Genomic DNA, 8,109 nt, shown 5'->3' with positions numbered 1-8,109 from the left:
ACTGCATGTGTCGTGAGGGTCATAGATAGTTAAGTGCCAGGAATGTTTGGATGTGGGGAATCAGGGAAAATTTGCTCACCAAGGATTATTGATACTTTAAGCAAGCTATCAGTATCACAGGGGGGCCTGTAAGATTCGAAATTTTCAGCAATAATCACGCAAGAAAACCGGATAAAATAAGACTGTTTATTGGCCAAAGTAAGCTTGCACAGAAAAACCTTTGATAAAAGGGCATACAAAATGGCCACCGGGCCCCGTGATCAGTTTTCTGGACCATTTTATTTCTGTTACTGCAAGCCAGACAGGCTTGTGGATTGAAGACAGTAAGCCCGCGAAAGCCAGTATCTGGGAACCAAAACTCAGGGAAACAGCATACATATTCAATGGATTCTAAGTACAGGATGGGGCCCATCAAGATATGGGCGGACAATGCAAAAACACTTATACCCATTTATTGTACAAAGGAGAAACCGTTTAACAGCCATCAAGGAAAATCTCCGGACCGATCAATATGCGAACCGAGTCGCGATGACAATGTAAAAGACATTAAAAGACATTATCGGCCAGGAAGGCCAGTTAAGTTATCACCGGCTCCCATTACAAGACAAAGCGCCCCTGCAGAGATTTCTGCCCACCAAAATTAATACAAAGACAGGACTATGATTTGGCGGGAGATAAGACTGTCCCAAAAGAGTATAACTATGGATTGAAAGTCCATCTAAACACAACTTCTTCTACAAGGAACGATCGGAGGAAACACGATCGACGTTATCGGAGTGATCGACGGAACGAACGGACGAACGAAGGACGGACGGTGACGGTTACACCGATCCAGGATCGGCGCCTCTTCTACCTCGGTAGCTTCGGAATCGATGAAGACGTTTCGTCTTTTTAAAGACGCTTCGGACGGACAATTTCGGTGAAAAGACAACGTGGTCGGTGTTCAGCCAGACAAGGCTCGGTGACGACGGGAAGACGACGAGGGTGGCCCGGGTACTGGGGTCGGGAGATCATCGATGACCCAGGCCGAAGGAGAAGAAACCCTCTGGAAAGCCACCGAGCCAGGCGGGAGCGAGGGAGGTCCTCGGCATACCATTCGGCCAGAGACCTTCAGATTCTCCCATTTGTATGCAGTTCTTCAACTGCTTGTAGCTGATCTTCAACCTTGATGAGCGCTCATCGAGGCTGTGTCTACCCCGCCGCCTCGAGAGAGAGAGAGAGAGAGAGAGAGAGAGAGAGTATCGACTGCGCCAGAAGTTTCCAAATCCACGTGATGACGGAAAGCAGTGCCAAAAGGCTGCGAACCCCCTTTTTCGCGATTTTGAGAGTGGTGAGCATGATCCCAAGTTCCCCAGGTCAAAACTTAGTTTAGGTATAGGGGAGGGAGTTAAGGGTAATCGTAATGTGTTTTCCCTTTTACGATGTGCCGTGTGTTCCCCATTTCCATAGAGTCAAGTTCATAAATTTGTGCATGATTGTAGTTACTTTAATCTGTGCCTGTGACATGTATTTTGTAATGCTTCAGACTGTTTAAAAATAAAAGCATCCATTTCGTGCTATTCAACCTGGTCTATTGAGTCCTTTCTCTGCACTACTGTTCTCTGCATCTAAGTCCAAGGTCTAGAACCGTAGGGGGAGTGGGTCGAACCACTCAAGGGTATTATTGCACGAAGCCTGGCAGGAGACCAGAACGAGCAAGAGAAACCCCCTACATACTCCCAGCAATTAGTGTTTACCCCCAGTATACTGATGGTGAACCTGTGATTGCTCATATCCAACTGCTGTAAGTGAGCTAATATTTGGAACCTGCTTTCTTTTAGGATTAAGTTTCAACCAGTTGTTCACAAATGATTTGATCCATTGATGAAACTGAATATAGCTGTGGATGAATGTGGAACTCGCTACCACATGCAGTAGTTGGGGTGAATAGCATGGATGCCTTTAAGTGGAAGCTAGGTTGGTACATGACGGGGAAAGGAATAGAAAGATATACAGATAGGATTCGATGAAGAGGGTGGGAGGAGGCTTTTGTGGCGCATAAACACTGGCACAGACCAGTTGGGCCGAATGGCCTGTTTCTGTTTCGTAAATTCTACATAATTCTATGTAAGTTAAAATGTAACGGCAAACCAACCTAATTATTGAAGATCATGATGTGAGAATGCTAAGTTTCATGATTATTTTTTAAACAGTTTATCAGTGGAAACAAAAATAGAATCTGTTGTGCTTCGGAGTTCATTCTAAGGAAATCCTTCAATTAGTTTTGGTCACATTCATCGGGTTTGGGGTGAAGTCCAGTTTTTGCACCAAGCATATGCTTATTGCATGGGTTCACACAGAAAGTTAAATATAGGCTAATAGCTGGAAAGAAGTACACAGTTATACACAATAACAGATGGCTGCCAGGATGTACAAGGGAGCAATTCAGTTGAGGTTATTCTGGCATAAAGCATGAAATACAAGAATCAATTACTATCTCAGACTCCCCGCCAGACCTTTTACTATTTGTTATGTTGTAAAGTCTAATGTTCAAGGGATTGGAGCGATGCTACTGCCAATGAGGTTTTTTTTTTCACCAATAGAAAATTCCTGGGAACAACAGTGGAGACTATGGCCGGGATCTTACCTGAGGAGGCGTGTTGGGGGCGGGACTGTTGGTTTCCGGGTTCTAGTCCCGCCCCCAGCGACGTCTGATGACCTGACGCTATTTTCCCCTGATTGACCTTGTTAAGCCCGCCCTGCGGGTTTGCCGGCCAATTAAGGGAAAGCAGGTGTCAGCTGACGTCAGTGCATGACGCTTCATCTTCCGGTTTTGTTAAAGGGACAGGCCCCATAATTGTTTGACAGATCAATTGTCAGTGTTTGACAGCATTGAGGTGCTATCAAACACTGACAATCACTGTCCAAAGGTGAGCCCTTGCATCCAGGCTCACCAATGACTCTCTCCTTAGGAGAAAACAGATGGCAGCTGCATGTGAGATTGCAGGAGTCATCTGTCAATTCTCCTGATCAGTTGAGGCTTCCCAGAAACATCAAATCTTGTCACCTGCAGATAGATATAAACAGATTAAAACTATTTCTCACTACATTCTCTCACCTTTCACACTTACCTGTGCACCATTGCACCCATCACACTACCTCTGCAGCTGTCATTTGCACACTTACACTGCAGCAGACCCACAGCTTGCCTCGCTGATCCTGGCAGGGTTTCCCGACGTCGGGAAGCCCGCATCAACAGGTGGAAAATAGGGAAAAACCTCGTAACTGCCTATTAACTACCTGCCTCTAGGAGACGGGTCCCTGCGCGAGTCAGGGACCCGCCTCCCAGGAAGATTGGTTTGGAGGCGGCTTGGGAGCGGGGTTGGGACCCGCTCCCAATTTTTCCCATTTTCCCAGCAGTCCTGCCTCCAAATCCGCCTCATCAGGGCTGGTAAAATCCATCCCTATGTGGCACATCAAGGATTATAGAAAATCACATTAGATCCTTGTCTGACCTTTAGGGGTTGATTTTTATTTACATTACATTTAAAAATGGGAGCAGATAGGATGTGTTAAATCAGGCAGAAATCAGGCCTGATTTTCACAAGATTCTGGTTACGGGTTGGGTCTAAGGTGGGTGCTGGAAACCCTCATCCAAAGCAGGCGCACTGTTGTGGAGTATTTTAAACCAACACTCGACACAAGGTTTTAGATCGATGGTCAAGTCGTCTTTATTGCACCGGTGGGGATGCAGTCTGCTCTGTCTTAGCCAAACCTTTCCAAATTGTTACAGAAAACACTACATTTTTATAAGCATGGCCACCTCATGTTAAATTCATTCCTGCCACCTGATTGGATCTTGGCCTGCATGCACCTTCACGGATTGGTTACGAATCTTAATATAAACATGTATAAGCTGCCTCTTCAATCAATCACTCAAACTGCTGAATGCTAATTAAAAGATACCTTGGAATGTAACCTAGGTAATAAAGTTCTTATGGGCAGTTGAAATGCTGGACATGCTGCCTCCATTTAATTGTTTTATATCTCTCCAAATGTCAGCTATCTTTGACCGCACCTTTATGGATGTGGTCTTTTATGGTAGTCCCTGTCTTCCTTACACGATTCAGTGAAACTGCTAGTGATGTCAGTTTAACTCTTTCCCCACTGCACGTACAAAGAAAAGGAGGGGGCCGGATGTAGAATTCCTTTACATGATTTGCTGGCCACCAAGTCTAACAGATGTCCATGAAACCTGCTGTCCAGGGTTGTTAGAGGTAGACCTTTCATTTAAAAGATCATTTAAAAGGCACAGCACATTTGTTTAGGTCATTTCTGTTACATTTTTTATATGGTTGTTCCTGCCAGCATTTAGGCTTTCATGCATTTTTCTGCCAATTGTCCTTAATGATTTCTTCTTTTACCCCAGCACCAGGCCTGGCACCAATGGATTTCCAGTGGGAATCCTCTGAGCTGAAATGGAGAGGGGGAAGAGCTACAAAGGGATGTCAGGCAAGTCAAAGTGTCCACAAAGTGTTCCATACCCTCCTGCGCTCTAGCAACTGCAGAGAGAGGTGAAATGACCTCAGTTTGGCAGATGGGCAATAAATGCTGGCCTTGACGGGGACGCCTACATCTAGGTTTCACTTTCCCCTTCATATTTGCCCGCCACTTCTTAATTTCCTGCCCTCTAGCCTTGTAAAAGCCAAGGGTTGCAATCCCTTGTTGAGGTTCTCCAAAGGCTTTCAGTATTTATCTCCGAAATATTTTTCTTTAATTGGTCCTATCCCTTGGACATTTTGCTTACAAGCAACACTTAGCCCAATCTGAGTCAACATCTGGTGGTGAGCCCATAAATTTGTACCAGAGAATTAAGTGTTCTTTGTACTTGGCCTTTCGGGCACGGTTTTGCACCACTTATGACCATTTAGAACTGGCTTTGACCTGTAGATGTAAACCTGCTCGTCTCTAAACACTCTCGTACAATTACAAACATTCTCATCTCTCTATTTTGTCAATACTGCTAAAGTCATTTTCCTCTGGCCTTTTGCCCCCTTGTTCCTCGTAAACTCCTAATATGCCAGTGCACACAGGCTTCATCCTTGCTGCATCCTAACAATGTTGAAACCAAACTCATCGTATTGCCTCTCATTGGAGCTCATTTTTACCTGGGATCACAGAACCTTTCTTAACTCAGACTTCGCTTCCTCTTAATCTACAGACTTTTAAAACCCAAGTTTGGCACCGCATAATTACTATTACCCGACTAACTTAATCTTCTCTCTGACTTTTTCCTGCATGGTGAGCCTTAGTTTTCCAATATTTATGTTTAATGTTATATAATGTACAACTGTTTACACAATCAAGAGTTTCTGGTCCTCTCCTCCTGCACCACTATTCTTGCAGGTTCTCTGAATTCCCAGATTGTAGTGCAGCATTGTGTGCATGCAATCTAAGCTGAATGTTATTACAGTATTTATAAAATATGCATTTTGCTTTCCCTGGGAACATTTAAATGTAAATCAAGCTTCTTGAAAATCCCTCAGGTCAGCATCTGTTAATGACATCACCTGACGAGAATGACAATGGGACATTCTTCATGTTCATAGCATCTCTGATGAGACAGCATGTTGTGAGGCTTATTCAGTATATTACCAGCAAATGTCATTGTATATTATTGTTATTATGATGATTTTATTGCCAAGAAAGTCGCAAACTTGTTGGAAACTCTCAGAAAGCAGGCAACTGACATAATGGGCAAAATGTATTAAAACCATCTCATTCTGTATCTGATTGTGGGGACGTTAAACCCAAGGTCATTACAATTGCCAATGTAAAACCTCTTCTCTCACAATGTAGCATCTTGGCCTCTTATTCTCTCCCCAGCATTGCTGCCTGTTGATACTCTCTGCAACTCCTGTTAATTGTAACACCCGCTGTCAGTTGGAAAATCAATGAGAATTCATAAATATTCAAGTATTTGCTATCTGACCAGTATCACTATGCAATCATAGTGCTTTAAGAATTTGAAATTGTGTGTATATTAGGGTTAGCACTTGGCTTCACTTTGGCTTCAATGGTACAGTGAAACTAGATACACGTGCATGCCATAATGTTTTTCATTGCCTGTTTTCAATGGCGCAGGTGCAGTTACTTTCAATTGCAGGGTCATTGCTATTGTTGGTTCCCAGACAGTAGTTACTCAAAGGTTATGGAATCAAAATCATTGTTAGGTCAACTGAGTATAAACCTCAGTCTTAGGTCATAAGTTTAATCACTTTAATACAAGTAATTGCTATTTGAGAGAACCAAGATTCAATTTGCATTTTATTAATAACGGAATTCGTGGCGACTAATGGATTTGCTGTGTGATTTACTTCAAATGGAAATCTCTCATTTGTATGATCATTTGGTGTCTGTTGGGTAAAGGTTAATCAAAAATGAGCAACCAAAATTTTTGCTCTAAGGGACTTTACTGCTGTTAGCTCTGAACAAAGAAACCAGACTGTGCTTTAAATAGAACACCCAACCTCAGCTACATGAGGAGCACCACAGTTAATTTTCCTTCCGTTCAGAACTTGCCACAAGGGGCATGCCCAGGCAGCTGCTTCAAACCCCATCCTTTCACTAGTATGACTGAGGTTTGAATTCAGTCTCAACTAAATGGATAAAATCTCCTCTGCGTTTCTGAGAGCACTGCTCCACACACACAAATGCTGACAACTGAGCACCAATGGTCGCTAACTTAATGGCCTTGCTCAGTTTGCATGGTAAACAAAAACTGTCATGTTGGTGCAGCAGGAGGCACTCATTTGAAATTGAGGTTAAGGTGTTTGGGTGCGACAGAGCTTGGTGCTGATGCAAACTGATTGCCCTACAACCCTGAACTAAAAGATTGCACATTGCTGACCATTTTTCAGTAAATGCAATGTCATTCTTTTCATGCATTTGTTATTTGACCATAATTGTAATTTTCCTATTTTGGGTTGGTTTGGCCTTCCCCTTTAAATAATGGTAACATCGTGGTCATGCACGTGCAAGGGTACAAAATCCTGCTCTATACAAGCTGGCACTTTGCTTATTAAGCCATAAGATTCTCTGATACGAGGTAGTGGATGGGTATCTGATTGGAACTGCATTGACAATGGTAGATGCTTTGAAAAACATTACATTTTTTGAACTGCCAACTGTTGTCTTGTGCTGATATCAGATCCATGGTAACCGAACATGTGCCAGTCCTTTATGATGATCTAGTGAGGGCCAGTCTCTGGTAGCTTAGAGGTTTGTGTACATCCACTTCCCCAGAGATACGATAGGATGATTTTTCCAAGTTCTCTATTGGTCCAGGAATCAAGACCAGATCTTCAGACTCTACAGTGCAGTACTAAGGTAGTACTACACTGTCCTGAATCCAAATCCATCCAAATGGAGCTATATTTCAGGATCCTGCCTGTACATCTGGCTGGTTATCAAGATACCAGAGATACCTTTTTCAGACATGGGTAAGACCATGCCTAGATTTAAACACGAGGATGAGAATTTAAATTTAAGGTGTTGGGTAACCGGAAGCCAAGGTAGGTCAGCAAGGAGAAGGGTGATTGGTGAGCAGGATTTGCTGCAGGATACGATATGGCCAGCAAAGTTTTTGATTAGCTGAAGTTGATGGAAGATGGAAGGCTGTCTAAGAGAACATTGAAATAGTCAAAAATGGAGGTGAGAAAGGCATGGGTGGGGGTTTAAGCAGCAGATGGGATGATGTAGGTGCCCCAGTGGGTGTTTGTAGTGCAGGAAGTAGACAGTCTTTGTGATGGAGAGGATATTGGATAGGATGCTCAGCTCAGGGTCGAACAGGACGCTGAGTTTGCAAGGAGTCTCGTTCAGCCCAAGACAATAGCTGGGGAGCTGGGTGGACTTTGTGACAAGCGTACAGAGTTTGTGGAGAGGCCTGATGTTTAACTGGAGGAAATTGTGTCAGACAAGCCGTCTGACAATGCAGTGACAGTGGAAGAGTGGTGGAGAAGTAGAATTATCTGGAGGCTAGCCAAATATCTGCAGATGATGTTGGCAATGGGCAGCATGTATATGAGGAAGAGGAAGGGTCAAGGTTAGATCCTTGGGGGACTCCAAAGG

Source organism: Somniosus microcephalus, chromosome 26, assembly GCF_052327205.1.
Source record: "Somniosus microcephalus isolate GS21.2 chromosome 26, FLI_Smic_1.0, whole genome shotgun sequence".
Taxonomy (NCBI): Eukaryota; Metazoa; Chordata; class Chondrichthyes; order Squaliformes; family Somniosidae; genus Somniosus; species Somniosus microcephalus.
Note: the sequence above shows the minus strand (reverse complement) of the source record.